This window comes from Notamacropus eugenii, chromosome 5 (genome assembly GCF_028372415.1).
Source record: "Notamacropus eugenii isolate mMacEug1 chromosome 5, mMacEug1.pri_v2, whole genome shotgun sequence".
Lineage (NCBI taxonomy): Eukaryota > Metazoa > Chordata > Mammalia > Diprotodontia > Macropodidae > Notamacropus > Notamacropus eugenii.
This window is the reverse complement of record NC_092876.1, coordinates 335204379-335220189: the sequence shown is the minus strand read 5'-3', so window position 1 is coordinate 335220189 and position 15811 is coordinate 335204379. Positions and strand designations below refer to the sequence as shown.

The 15811-nt window shown below is 38.3% G+C and overlaps 1 long non-coding RNA gene across 1 annotated transcript in view; it reads left to right on the top strand.

Moving 5' to 3' along the window:
• LOC140506448 (uncharacterized) overlaps positions 1–15811 on the top strand; it is a 49834-nt gene that overhangs the window by 28890 nt on the left and 5133 nt on the right. The window contains exons 3-4 of the long non-coding RNA XR_011967935.1: positions 1100–4599; positions 8433–10848. This is a non-coding gene — a long non-coding RNA (uncharacterized lncRNA). The remainder of the gene's footprint in view (positions 1–1099; positions 4600–8432; positions 10849–15811) is intronic.

The window sequence follows — 15811 nt, the reverse complement described above, 5'->3', positions numbered from 1 at the left end:
ACTGAAGTTTATTGAGTTGGGGGTGGGAGGAGGAACATAGATCTGTTCTTCAGGGAGAATAATTTGACAGTTGAGTGGAGGCAGGACTGGAGCAGGTAGAGACTTGGAGCAGTAGACTGCTGCTGCATGAGGTGATGAGAACCGGAACCAACATGATAGCAGTACCAGATGAGAGAAGGGCACATGTGTTAGAAATGTTACAAGCACCAAATCAACTGATCCAGTCAGGCAATAGACTGCATATGGAGGCAGGGAGGGTGGTGGTGAAAGAGAGTGAGCATTTGAGGATGATATCTAGGTTTTGAGTCTGGTTGACTGGGAGGATTAAATGACGTCTTCTGTAATAATAGGCAAGTTCTCAGTGTGGGAAGATTTGGGAAGCAAGATGATGAGTTCAGTTTTGGTCAGTTCCGTCCTGCTTAACTGTTAAAATCTTCAGCGTATTTATACTTCAGAATTTAAAGTCCTGATGTATTGTTCTGTGGATCAATGAAACCAAAAAAAATCAAACTTTTTTGTTTAAAGAAAGTGATGGAGAACATGTAAATAATGTTTAAAAGTTTAAAAGTATGTGCTGCTTTTTTGGAGAGGGCTACAGGGGTGATTCTGAGGGGAGAGGAGGGAGAGAGAGAGGAGAAAGAGAGAAAGGAAGAGAGACAGACAGAGGAAGGGAGGGAAGAGACAGAAGAGAAAGACTGAAAGAGAAAGGAGGGAGGGAGAAAAAGAGAGGATAAGAGAGAGAGGAAGAGGCAAAGACACAGAGATAGAGGCAGACAGAGAACTTAAAATAGGAAGATCCTATAACATAATATTTAGGTTAGCAAAAAAAGATTAGCATTGACCAGGAGATAATCAAAGTGGCCAAGACACCTGAGGAAAAATGATAAAATAAGCCAAGGTTTCTTGGCACAGATTCTTTTGTTCTAGATCCCCCTGCTTTTACCTCCTCAGAATCTGATATTTAGTAGAGATTTTTTTAAAAAGTGAGTCCACTATTCCTGGGACTACTTGCATTTTAAAGGGGTGAGAGGTAATAGAGGGGGCAAGATAAGCCATACTTAAAAAAAAGTTTCTAATGGTAAATATTTTTGACTTGCAGTGTCTTTGAGTGGGGGAGATTTTTGAGAGCTGACAAACCTTCCTAAGGAGTATCAAGTCACGGGGCCTAACCAACTACTAAATCTTCCTGTCCGTAAGACTTTATCACTTGTGGTTGTGGGGGTAGAGCACCAGACTCGAATGTAGAGAACCTCGATTTTGACCTGAGTTTTAACACTTACTACTGGATTAGCTCTGGCTAGTCACTCTACCTCCCTGAGGTCCAGGTTCCTCATCCGTTAAATGATGGGGTTAGAATATGATTTTTAAGATCCAATCTATGGATCTTTGGACATCTATAGAGTGACACAGAGGGTTGCTCTTTGTATAATGCTGAAAATTATATAGGAACTGAGACTATTGGAGGTCCAGAATTCCCAAGATGAAGGAATGGTGGTTTTTAAAGAAAACCCCATGAAGAATCTGAAAAATCTTTAGGAAAACTAGAAAGAAAAAGCCTAACAGAAATTCAGTTTAGATGACATCTTTCACCATTTATAATTAAATTTCAAATATATACATGACTTAAATGTGAAAGATCACAGTATGAAAAAAGTTCAGGAGAATCAAAAGTGGTATCTTGCACTTACTAAACAAATCCTACCTACTAACAAGAAGCCTTTCCCATTCTTCCTTAATCTTAGTGCCTTACTTCTGTTGGTTATCTCTAATCTATTTTGTACATAGCTGTTTGCAAGTTTTCTCCCCCTTAGACTGAGCTCCTTGACAGCAGGGACCATCTTTTGCCTTTCTTTGCTTCCCCAGGGCTTAACACAGAGCCTGGTACAATGGGAAGTGCTTAATAAATGTTTATTGACTGCTTGAAATAAGCCATAGGAGTTATCATACAATAGAAAATAGAAAATTTGAATTACATAAAACTACTTTGCAAGAACAAAATTATTGCAGCTAGAATTACAAGAGAAGCAGTCAACTGGAAAAAATCTTTGAAGCAATTATTTCTGATAAAGATATGATATTCAGAACGTATAGGGAATTCAAACAAATATAGAAGAACAAGAATCATTCCCCAATAGATTAGTGGTAAAAGGATAGGAATAGGGTGTTTTCAAAAGAAGGAATGCAAGCTATCTGCAACCATATTAGGGAAGGCAAATTAAAATTCAGAAGTTTCATCTCATAATATCAGATAAGCAAAAAAGCCAAGACAAAAATGATAAAAGTTGAAGGGGGTAAGAGAAGATAAGTATATTAGTGAACTCTTGGTAGAATTGTACCTATCCATGGACCCACATGCTAGGCATATATCCCAAGGAGATAAAAGTCAGTCAGAATGGTCCTATAAATATTTAATATTAATTTCATGTAAATATTTATAAAAGCACTTTTTTTGAATTAAACAGAGTGCCTATTCATGGCAGGCAATGGCTGAAAAAAAATGTGGTTATGTGATATGGTATCATATACCCTAAGAAATCAAATAAATAGCAAGCATTTTATTAAATGTTTACTGCATGTCAGGCACTAGGCTAAGTGATTGGGTCACAAAGAAAGAGAGAGAATCCTGAATTCTGAATTCAGATTTGGCTAAGGATAAGGATATTGTGTTTCATATCCTCCAGAAGGTCAAGGCAGTCAACCAAGTCTATTTTGGTTCAAAGGGGACATCTGTTTAGGCAGGGGGAGAGGGATGAATCTGGAAGTAATGTATTTCCTAACAAACACTCTATCTGGTGAGGCCACTAGAGAACAAAGGTCATCCACAGAGTTATCAAATAGTAGTTGTCAAGTTGGGCCATCTACAGGATTAGAATGGGAGCTGGGGGCCAGCAGGTCTGAGGATGCTTGACAGCCTTACAAAGGTGGGGAACTTGTAGTCTTGAGGCCACATGTGGCCCTCTAGGTCCTCAAGTGTAGCCCTTTGACTGATTCAGTCTGATTCACACTTGAGGACCTAGAGGACCACATGTGGCCTCAAAGCTGAAGGTTCCCCCACCCCTGGACTAGACCATCAAAAACAGGTTTGGGTTGAGAGTTGTTACTGTGTCACAGCAGAATTCTAGAACTCTGGCTAGGTTTCAAGAACAGTATAAGAAGCCATTGTTTATATTGCTAGATGATAGATACCTTTTTATGAGCTATGTGTAATGATGCACTATGTAACTAATACATGTTATGTGTTAACATGGGGGCTGTGTTTGCTTTGTGATATACTTCTGCTCTTGTATTATGCTTCATTGATACTATGTTTATATGCTAATGTTAGATATATATTATTGACATATGTATATGTTTGGTTACTATATACACTGCTATTAATTCTTAATTCTATTTCCTTCCCTCTGCTGATTATCCTCAAGTTATCCTCTCTGTGTGGGCAGTTGTTTATACGTAGTTGTTTGATACTTTCTCCCTTATTTGACCATGAGCTCCTTGAGGGCAGGGACTGTCTTTTGCCTTTCTTTGTGTCCCTAGGACTTAGCACAGTGCCTTTAGTGTAATAAGTGCTTAATAAATGTTTATTGACCCATGTGATGTTATGTGTTATGAATTGCATCACATAATTTCTGTTCTAACATACAGAATATCCTTAAATATGTTCTTACATACATATAGCCTTCCTAGATACTTACTAGCTATGTGACTGTGGGCAAGTCATTTCAACTTTGTTAGCCTTTGTTTCCTCATTTGTAAAATGGAATTGTGAGGATCAAATGAGGTAACTTACGTGAAGCACTTTGCAAACCTTAGTTGTTCAATTATTTCAGTCGTGGCTAATTTTTCATGACCCGTTGGGGATTTTCTTGGCAAAGACACTGGAGTGGTTGGCCATTTCCTTCTCCAGTTCATTTTACAGATAAATGAGGTAAACAGGGTCAAGTGACTTGCCCAGGGTATCTAGTAAGTATCTGAGGTTAGACTTGAACTCAGGAAGATGAGTCTTCCTGACTCCGGGTCTGGCACTCTATCTACTGTGTCACCTAGCTGCCCTGCAAACCTTAGAGTGCTTTATAAATGTTCACTCTTATTATAGATGTTATAGATTAGGTCTTTGTATATGCTATTACTAGTAGCAAGCAATTCTAATATGAATGTCATTTATAAGATAGCGGCATATGTCTTGTTCTATGCAGCTGGGAATACCTGTGATTATGTTATATACTAAGTTAAAATATTTATGGTGTAAATTGGCAGATGATGCTCAAATACACCCCATGTAATTTATAGTGACTTTGTGTATTTTTCCCTGGGAAAAGATGTAACTGATATGCGGATAGGGACTTGCCTCTTCTTTTTTTTTTCCCCAGGGGCTTCACCAAGCAAAAGTGTGTGAGAGAACTGAAGATCTTTCCCAGGAGGTCATTCTAGGCAGAGGTGTTTTTGAGGTGAAGTTATGGAGCAATGGTGCTGTTGGAGGTGGGGGTGCGGAGTTTTCTTCATATCCTGGCCTGCTTTATACCAAGTAAGGGAAGTTTCCATTCCGCTAGCAGAGAAATCAACAGGTTTGAGTAGAGGAATAGGAGGATCCAAGTGGTCCAGGTGAGTCAAGGAGGATGTGCTTTCTGGCTTCCTTTAAATCTCGACTAAAATCCCACCTTCTACAAGAAGTCTTTCCCCATTCTCCCTTAATAGTAGTGCCTTCCCTCTGAGATGATCTCCGATTGATTTGGTTTGTACATCGTCATTTATCTGTTTTTCCCCCTTTAGATTGTGAACTCCTTGAAGGCAGGGAGAGTTGTTTTTTTTTTAACATTTCTTTGCATCCCCCAAATCTTAGCACACTGCCTGGTATATAGCCCCTGCTTTTAGACTTGACTAATGCTGAAGTCTAAGTATGATTACAGTTTGTACCAATAATAGAATAATGACTCAATTCAATTTAAAAAGCATTTACTAAGCAGCTACTGTATACTAGCCAGTGTGTACCATGGATTAAAAAAACCCCCAGTACCTGCCCTCCAGATGCTTATATTCTACAAGGGAAGCAGGGTGATAATATATAAGTACATTTTGAAAATGTGCAAAATAAAATGCAAAGTCATTGGTGACAATATATAAGTAAATAAAAAATATGAAAATTTTTTTTTAAAGCAACAGTACCTGCTCTCAGGATGCTTACATTCCACAGGGGAAGCAGGGTGACAATATATAAACCTGCAAAATAATATAATAACATGATCAATTAATTTAATAAAATAATAGTATAAGTGCAAAAATATGAGAAATGCAAAGTAATCTGTGGGAAATACTAACAAATTGGGGGGGGGGTCAAGAGAGGCCTTTTACAGGAGATATAATATGTGGGCTGAGGCTTGAAGGGAGCTTAAGGTTAATGAACAAAGATCCTAGCACCAAGTAGTGAAGAAAGCTTGAGTAATTCAAAGCCAGTGCAAGTCAGGAAGTTTTCTTGAGTACGTTAATTTTCTGTTTATTATATACAAGTAGCAGGAGCTAATGGCATTGAGGAATCAAGGTGGGGGCCAGATGTGGGAGGCTGTTCCTGATTTTGAAGTGCACAGTATTTGTGCTGACCATCCTTTTAATGAAATCTGATTAAACTGTTTTCTAAAGTAAAGCTTCTTTGTGTAGAGGCTGTTGATTGACAGCCTCAATAGAGAAGATGGAGTTAAGTAGTTGGCAGCATGAGCCTAGTGATTTGATTAGATTGATGTCAGTGGATCCAGCTCCCTTTGCCCCCATTTAAGGCAGAGTGTAGCCAGTGGACGGTTGACAGGCAGTTGTCCTGTGGATACTGATTTAATAAAATCAATGGCTCAGATAATATTCACAGCACCCTCTGGTAGTCACATTTGAATTCCTACAGAAGACATTCATTACAGAAATTTACCAAGAACCCACTGACATTTTTCCTAGATGGAATCAGAGATGTGGGCCAGAGAGTCCAGGATCATCTAAGGAGTGCTGTTTTATGTTTTTCTCAAGTAAGAAAAACCAAAGTGGGATTAGGACATATGATCATCGTATGAATGCACTATCTATTGCTCAGGGCATGATGTCATTCCATAAACATATTAGTAAGGGAGATGAGAGTGCCAGACACTACCAAGGTTGAAGTGAATCTAACTTCTGGTACTAGAGGTGACACTTTGACTTGAATTTTGGACTGAAAGAACCTGTTACTGTCATTGGCATGACTGATCTTTTTGAGAACAGATACTCCCCTTCTAAATCAACCAAGGCTAATAAAATTGCAAAATCAAATAGTATGCTAGCTTCTTCTCACCCAGGAAGGCAATAGACAATATAGTAACGCAATAAGTGTGGGGGCTTTGGGAGTCTGGGACCCAGTCAATCAGACCAAAAATCAGGCAGAAATATGGTGATTTTATGAGAAAATTAATGATGTAGGAAGCTATCAGTTGTAATGTGGATATAAACCCTGAATACATTGTGAATGTGAGACAAGAATTTATGAATGTAAAAGAAGGATGATAATTTCCTTTTTCACTAATTTAGTAGGGAAAATTTGTTTTGGATCTCTTCTTTTTAGTCAGTTACTGTTTCTTTTAATAGAGATATTGTAAATATTTTTCTTAGTATTTTCATAGCATGCTATTAGTTTTAGGCAGATGTTGATTTTAAATATGTACATAGATTTTAGGTTTAGGAAATTTCTAATTAGGATTATTGTATTATAGTAATAGTTGGGTATTTGCTTTTTAAAAATATTAATAGAATTAAAAATACCCATTCTTTGATTTTCCTTGTTTAAATCATAATCACCTTCCCAATAGACCCCTCCACCTTCGCCATTTTTATAACTGCATAAGAATGGGATTTGGTCTTCTCTTGAGCATTGTTCATTGCTTAGTCTGTAATAACATAGTAAAGCACCTGAAAATTATTTTAGCTGCTTTGTTAAACAATGACACAGATGTGAAGTGACTGATTTTTTTTTGTGGTCTAAGGCCAAGGTGGCCCTTGAGGCTCTGTGATTTTCCAGTTTGCTGCCTCTCTGGCCAGGTTTCTACCAAGAGGATAATTCTGGTTCTTATCAGAAATTCTAGAAAGGGCATTAAACATCCATTTCACCTAGTCAATAACTCAGATAAAATGTTTGGATTTTAGGCATTGAACCACCAAATATTTCCTATTTACGCTTGTTTAGCAATAATGTTCACAAGTAACATAAGAAACCCCCCAGAGAAACGTTTCCTCAACAATCAATAAACCAATTAATGAGCTACTGTGAAATAGACCCTAAGTTAGGCACCAGGGATACAAAATATAAAAGTCTGCCTTCAAGGACCTTTCTTTTCAAATAGGTGGGAGGCAAGACCACACATAACAGGAGGAAGACAATTGATGTCTTTAGGGAGTTTTAGCCAGAAATATGTCTTATCTAAAAAAACAAAACAACAGCAAAAATAAAAACACAGTGCACGCATACACAGTGCACACAACATGCGCAATAAGAATTCCATTGTATATTTTTAAATCTCCTATAGGTTAATACCTCCACTAAAGCATTATCAGACACACAGATACATAAGTACAAGACAAGGCAAGAAGACTAACCAGAAGGCTGTTGCAATGGTTCTAGCTTTATTATACTGTCCAACCGAGATGGCTCTGGAGGAGACGTGAGGCTGGTGCCCTTGCACAGCTTTCCCTCACTCAAAACAAAGTCAAGTGCAAGTCATGTCATCATTTCTCTGATGCCATGGTCTCCTTCAGCACCGAAGGAAAACACAACAAATAGATGCAGCTGCCTGAATGGGGACCCAGCTAGCTGGGTAACTCAACTCCTCCCCTGTCTGTCTCCCCTTCCCCTTCCTTCTCCTCTCCAAAGGAAGGTAAATTTGAATGGCCAGAAGATGCCCAGTTAACTTGGGTTTCACTGGCTAAATTCCCTTCTTTTTCCTTCCCTTTGTGTGGGATGGCTCAGGTCCCTACTTAAATCAATTACTCAGAGGCCTCTCAAAGTGATGACAGAAAGTTTATTTATTCGATTCTTGAGAAGCGGGACAGTCCTATACCAGTTCACCCGGAGTAGGAAAGCCGAAGACAAAGAAAAGGCAGTGATTTATATAGACCCTAATGCAAGTCCCTCCTCCCCCACTGACCATTATCCTCATTAGCTGAGAATACGATCTTACATTCTAGACACGAAATCTAACCAATCCCTTTTGAAATGAAGACATCGAGGAATTATGTAAGTTTTATCCAATCATTGAGACCCTAATACACTACGCAGTTTTATATCCTTTTATGGCACTATTCTCTTCTAAAAATATTGTAACCTTGAGCCTCTAGGTCTTACCTCACCCCTGGGAGAAGAATTACAGTCTGAGAAGTCTTCACTAAACCTATTCCACTCACCTTCCCTTTCCTTTGATTTCCCAAACTAGGCACCTGCCTAAGGGCTGTCTTCTGGACCCTTCCGGCTTCAGAGTGATTATCAATAGTAACTGTTGCTGTTTCCCTCCCAACCTGAGGTCTTCATTTTTCTTTGCCTCGTTAAAGGGGCCACTCCCTAGCTACTTCTTAAACAGGGCTATTCAATGAATGGGCATTACCTCACCCTAAGTGAATACCTGAATAGACCTTAACCTAAAGGGGACAAGATCTCCCAGTGCATCTTGGGTCATCTCCATTCATCCTGATGAATATTTGGTCACTGGATTCAGATGTCTCTGGAGGAGAAGTGAGGCTGGTGACCTGCACAGCCCTCACTCACTCAAAACCAAGTCAAGTGCAAGTCATGTCATCATTTCTCTGAAGGCATGGTCTTCTTTGGCAAGGAAGGATGAACACAACTACAATTCTGAGGCTGCCACACAGTGTAGAAATCAGCGTATGTTTTTGACATCTATGTCAGGTCTGTCAAGTCCTACCAAACTGGAAAGACTTTAAATATTAATTCACAGAAGTGTGCCATGCTGAAGTCCTTGCTCCTTACTTTGCTGAAAAATATTGACTGAGTCAGATGGCAGAGTAGAAGGATAGACCTGTAGAAGCTCTCCCCCCATAGCCCATAAAATACCCATAAAAATAACTCCAAACAAATTCTAGAGCAGCAGAAGCCACAAAATGACAGAGTGAAAGAGAGATTTCCAGCCCAAGAAAGCCTGGAAGTCTGACAGGAAAGGTCTATTGCACCAGCTCAGAGGGGAGCACAGCCCATGGACCACAGGGCAGCCTTGGCCTTAGTATGGCAGGGACAGGACTGGAGCAGGCTTCAAGACTTGGAATCACAGGTGGCAGCTGCAGTTCCCAGATTTCTCAACCTACAAATGCCAAAGACAGCTTCAAAGGTCAGTAAGAAAACTCTTTCACCTGGGTGAGAGGGGAGTGAAGTCTGGCCCAGCCCCAGGGTGGCAGAAGTCACTGTGGCAGAGTTCATTTTTGGAGCCTTCAGCCTAAGTACCCTGGGGGAATTGAGAGGCCAATCTGCGTCTCAGTTCTGTGTGGTGGTCCTGAGATGAGGAGGAATGCTGGTCTGATGGAGCTGGTGGAGGCTTTGGAGAGGATCTTGGGCAGAAAAGCTAATGGTTGTTCCCAGACCAAAGAGCAAGTGAGGAGAGGAGTAAAGTCCTCTCCCTTGATTGTGCCACCTTGGAGGAACTGAGAACTCACAGGTCCCTAGAGTATGCACTCCACTTGGCAAAGGACTCAAAAGTCAAGTAACTGACTGGGAAAATGTCCAAAAAAGGGAAAAAAATAAGACCATAGAAGGTTATTTTCTTGGAGAAAATTTCTTCTATCCTTTCGGATGAGAAAAGAACAAAGAACACTATCAGATGAAGACATAAAAATCACAGCTTTGACATTGAAAATCTCCAAAAAAAAAAAAAAAAAAATGCAATGGTCTCAGGCCATGGAAGAGCTCAAAAAGGATTTTGAAAATTAAGTAAGAGAGGTGGAGGAAAAATTGGGAAGAGAAATGAGAGTGATGCAAGAAAATCATGAAAAACTAGTCAACTGCTTGCTAAAGGAGATCCAAAAAAATACTGAAGAAAATAACACCGTTAAAAATAGACTAACCCAAATGACAAAAGAGGTCCAAAAAGCCAATGTGGAGAAAAATGCTTTAAAAAGCAGAATTAACTAAATGGAAGAGGCGTTTCAAAAGCTCACTGAAGAAAATAGTTCTTTAAAAATTAGAATGGAGCAGATGGAAGCTAATGACTTTGTGAAAAACCAAGAAATTACAAAATAAAACCAAAGGAATGACAAAATAGAAGACAATGTGAAATATCTCATTGAAAAAAATAACTGGCCTGAAAAATAGGTCCAGGAGAGACAATTGAAAAATTATGGGACTTCCTGAAAGCCATGATCAAAAAAAAGAGCCTAGACATCATCTTCCAAGAAATTATCAAGGAAAACTGTCCTGATATTCTAGAACCAGAGGGTAAAATAGAAATGGAAAGAATTCACTGATCACCTCTTGAAAAAGATTCCAAAAGAAAAACTCCTAGGAGTAGTGTAGCCAAATTCCAGAGTTCCCAGGTCAAGGAGAAAATATTACAAGCAGTCAGAAAGAAACAATTCAAGTATTGTGGAAATACAATCAGAATAGCACAAGATCTATAGCAGCTTCTACATTAAGGGATCAAAGGGCTTGGAATATGATGTTCCAGAAGTCAAAGGAACTAGGATTAAAACTGAGAATCACCTACCCAGCAAAAGTGAGTATAATACTTCAGGGAAAAAACTGGTCATTGAATGAAATAGAGGACTTTCAAGCATTCTTGATGAAAAGACCAGAGCTGAATAGAAAATTTGACTTTCAAACTCAAGAATCAAGAGAAACATGAAAAGGTAAATAGGAAAAAGAAATCATAAGAGACTTGTTAAAGTTGAACTGTTTACATTCCTACATGGAAAGATAATATTTGTTACTCTTGAGACTTTTCTCAGTATTTGGGTAGTTGGAGAGTAGTTGTCTGTACATATAGAGAGAGGGCACAGGGTGAGTTGAATAGGATGGGGTGATATCTAAAAAAATAAAGTTAAGGGGTGAAAGAAGAATATATTGGAAGGAGAAAGGGAGAATTGGAATGGGACAAATTATCTCTCATAAAAGAGGGAAGAAAACGCTTTCTCAGTGGAAGGGAAAAGGGGGGAGGTGAGAGGGAAAAAGTGAAGCTTACTCTCATCACATATGGCTTAAGGAGGGAATAACATGCTCACTGAATTTGGGGAAAAGATGGGGATAAGGGAAGGGAGGGATGTGATAGAAGTGAGGGCAGATTGGGGGAAAGTGTAATCAGAATGCATAGTCTTGGGTAGGGGGAGGGGAGAGATGGGGAGAAAAATTGGAACTCAAAATCTTGTGGAAATGAAGGTTGAAAACTAAAAATAAATTAATTATAAAAAAAAGCACACACACAAAAAAAGAAAAAATTCAAGCAATTCACTATGAGCCCCCTTTCCTCCCATTCTCTTGGACCCCCTTGACATCACCCACCTCACCCCCTCCCCACTTTTGCTTCATCTTTTCCTCAACTTCCCAGTTTGAGGTAGCTCTTTTTGCTAAAGCCAATTGATTTTCATGTGCCCTTAATCCCATCCCCTCCCATCTTCTTCAGAAGATTTCTACTTCAACTATCCTCTTTCTTAAATATTCAGCCTTTGTCTTGTGGTTCTTTCACCTCTCCCCTCAAACATGTGCAAATCTTTCGAATCCAAAATACCACTCCCAAAAACTTCACTGGACCTTCCATCCCTAAGAGGCCCATAGCCCTTTTCACTTCCTCAGCCAGACTCCTAGAAAAAGTCTTCTATGGTCCCTCCAGTTTTTCTCCTATCACTCACTTTTCAATCCTTTGGCTTTAGACCTTGTTGTGGAACTGAAATTACCCTAAAAGTTATGACACCTTGATTGCTAAATCTGATGTCTTTTATAAAGAAAAAAAAAAGTACTCATCCTTCCTGAATTGGCTGTTGTATTTTACACTGTTTACCATCCCTTCCTCTTCTTCCCTTCTTTTTGGGGTTTTGTGATAGTACTTTCTACTTGTTCTGCTACTTGTCTGAGCCTCCTTAATTTCTTTTCCTGGATCATCTTTTACATCTAGCCCTTTAACTGTGAGTATTCCTCTGACTCCAAAGCCAGACTCTCTTCTCTTCTCCCACTATGTTTTCTCATCTGGTAACCTAATTATCAGTTCCCTAAAGTTTAACTATCATCTCCAAGTAGATACTCCCTCTTCCCCTTTCTGCCTCTCCTTCTCTCTCCCCTCTTCTATCTCTCCCCCAAACTTTCTCTCCCCCCTCCTTGAAATTTGGTCCAGAATCACCAGTTGCCTATCCGACATTTAAAACTAAATGTCCCACTTATGATGAACAATGATATCCATCCCCAGAGAAAGAACTGATGGAGTCTGAATACAGATTGAAGTATACTTTTTTAAACTTTATTTTTCTTGTGGTTTTTTGGTGGGGGGGTGATCTATTTTTTTTTTTTACAATTTGACTAATATGGAAATATGTCTTACATGACTACACATGTAAAACATATATAAAATTGCTTGCCTTCTCAATGATGGGGATTGGGGGAAGGGAGGGAAAGAATTTGGAACTCAAAATTTTAAAAATGAATGCTAAAAATTGTTTTTACATGTAATTAGGGAAAAATAAAACACTAAATATATAATTTTAAAAATAAATTAAATATCTTAGCAAGGTCTCACACTCAATATATCCTAGACTGAGCTCATTATCTTTTCCCCCAAACCCTGCTCTTTCCCAAACCTCATTTCCATCAAAAGATCCTCACCTCCTCACTTTCTCTCATTCCACATAGCCAATTGATCGATAATCTTGCTACTTCTGTCTTCATAGCATCTCTTGAATCCAACTCCCTTCTATTCACACAGCTACCATTTTAGTTCAAACACTCATCTAATCTCACCTGAATTTTTGCAAAAGCCTTCTAATTGGTCTTCCTGACTGAAATTTCTCCCCATTCTAGCCAAGCAATCAATTAAAAAATATTTATTAAATGCCTACTATGTGTGTAACACTATGCTTAGTGCTGGAGTAGTTCCATAGTGATTTTCCTTAAGCTCAGATGTCACTCCCTTTGTCAGTAAACTCCAGTGACTCCTTTTTGATCTTAGGATAGAATTTATATTACTGTACAGTAGAACCTCAGTTTACGAATTTAATTCATTTTGAGATTCTGTTCATCATGCGATTTGTTCATATTGCAAAGTGAATTTTCCCATAGGAAATAATGTAAAGTCAGATGATCGATACCATATCTCCAAAAATATTCATACAAATATAGTTATTTATAATTTTAAGTATGTATTTTATCCCTAATGTTCCTGAAATACAATAGCAATTATTAATACACAATGTAAACTGAAAATAAAATAAATTAACCTGCACTATTACCTTTGAGAAGAGTTGTGGCTGGTGTGAAGGAGACAAGAGCAAGGAGGAGGAAGGGTTATTGCTTGGAAGGAGATTCTCCTTCCATGAGAACATCAGATATGTCAGTATTGGGAGTGTTCTCTCTATGTTACTTTCACTAAAAGTAAGACCAGCACTATTGCCTTCACTTATTTTTCAGTTTTTAGAATCACTTTCATGTTTTGACTGATTGTTTTTCTTTACATTCTCTCCTGACTAGAAGTCTAACAATGCTTGTTTTTGATGTTTTTTCAGATTGTCACAGAAATGTGGTATTGCATTATCATTAAAAAATATTCATGGCTCTCATTGCTACAGCCTTATTTGGGTGATGTTTTTCAACAAAATTTTGAAGCTGTATTGCAAATTTTTGTTCATTCTGCAAGACAAATTTTGCAAAAACTTTTTCCTCATCCAGCAAAGCATATGTAAACTAGGTTACTCATAAACTGAGGTTCTACTATATTTGGTTTTTAAAGCCTTTTACTTTCTGATCCAATTCATTTCTCCAGCCGCATTGGTTACTTCTCATTTTGTACTTTGTGATCTGGTCAAAATGGCCACATACTGCTTCTTATATATGATACTCCATTTCCCATTCTTAAGCTATCCCCCATGCCTGAAATGCCCTCCCTCCTCACCCCCACCTCATCATTTCCTTCTCTTTCTTCAAGATGTCACTTAAGTATCTACATTAAGTATCTACGTTGTCTTTCCTGATCCCAACTGCTAGTGCCCTTCATTCCAGCTTGGCATTTCTAGTTATTCTTTTTGTTTATACATGCATATATGTATATATATATATACGTATGTATATGTATATATATATACATATACACACACACATATGTGTGTATATATATGTGTGCATATGAAATGTACTTGTCTTCTCCATGAGAAGACACAAGACATATGTTTCTTGCAAGTAGAGACTGTTTCTTTGTATTTTGTATCCCCAGTGCCTAGCACAGTGCTTGGCACATAGTAATAAATACTTCATTGACTTGCATTTAGATAGGCTCACCACCAGAAGGTTAGCAATAGGATGAATTTCTTTTTCGTCTTATTTAAAGGTTGAAGAATTATTCATTTGTGGGATAAAATGATAGACCTTTTGAATAACTAATACATTTAGAAGCATGAAACTGTGAGCATGACATCAACTTGATTCTAGCAAAATTGATAAAATGTCATACTTTTCTTATTTTAACAATAGTACATATAATAGTACAGTACAAATGGAAGGATCCAGATATTAAATGGTAGGACTCAAACCATGGTCCTAATGATTGAATGTCAACATGACATTATGTTGCATCTGTACCCCTTGGTGGCCTTCTTGCCTTTCCAGCTTTCTTTTGTGTATCGTCTTCCTGTATTAAATTGTAAGCTCCCTCAGGGCAAGAACTGTCTTTCTTTTTTCTTATATATATCTCTAGATCTTGGCCCAGTAGCAGCCCCATAAGAGATACTTGTAATGAATTGAAATTGAATTGAACCTGGAGGGTCTTTAGTATAGTGTCCCAGGGATCTGTGCTTGACTTTGTGCTGGTCACTATTTTTGTCAATGACTTGCACAAAGGGATAGGTGGCATTTGTATCACATTTTTAGATACTTGAAACTCAGAGAGTTTGTTGACATACTGGATGATATTTCAGGGTTCAAAAAGAGCTTGACAAGCTAGAACTTAGTGCAAAATCGAACAATATGAAATTTATTAGGGACAAATAAAATAAAACCTTATGCTTAGATTTAATAATTTGACTTTACAAGCACAGGATGCAAGAGGTTTGGTTAGAAAGCAATTTGTCCAAAAAAAATGTAAAAGATTTATGGGATTTTAGGGGATTGCAAACACAAAATGAATCAACAGTATGATATGACATCTCCAAAATTAGTATTATCTTAGGTGGAATTCGGAAGTATAGTTTCCATAAATGAAGAGGATCTGATCATTTTGTTGGACTCTACTGTGGTCAGACTACATTTTGTAGTATAGAATTCAGGTTGGGATATCACAATTTAGGAAGGAGACTGGTGGCCTTGAGAAGGTCCAAAAGAAGGCTACCAGGATGATGAAGGGACTGGAATCTGTGCCACTGAGGACTGGTTGAAGGAACTGAGAATGTTTAGACTAGATAAGAGAAGACACAGTATTGGAGGTGGGCCAAGGTGGAGTGGGAGAAGCTTTCTTCAAACATTTGAGAAGAGATTTGATTTTTTCCTGTTCATTCCCAAGAGATCAAAAACAGGAGTAAAGAGTGGATCAGAACCATAGAGAGTCTTGATGCAAGGGAAAAATTCCTAATAGTGACAACTTTCACAATGTTGAATGGTCTGCCATATGAGGTTATGGGGTCC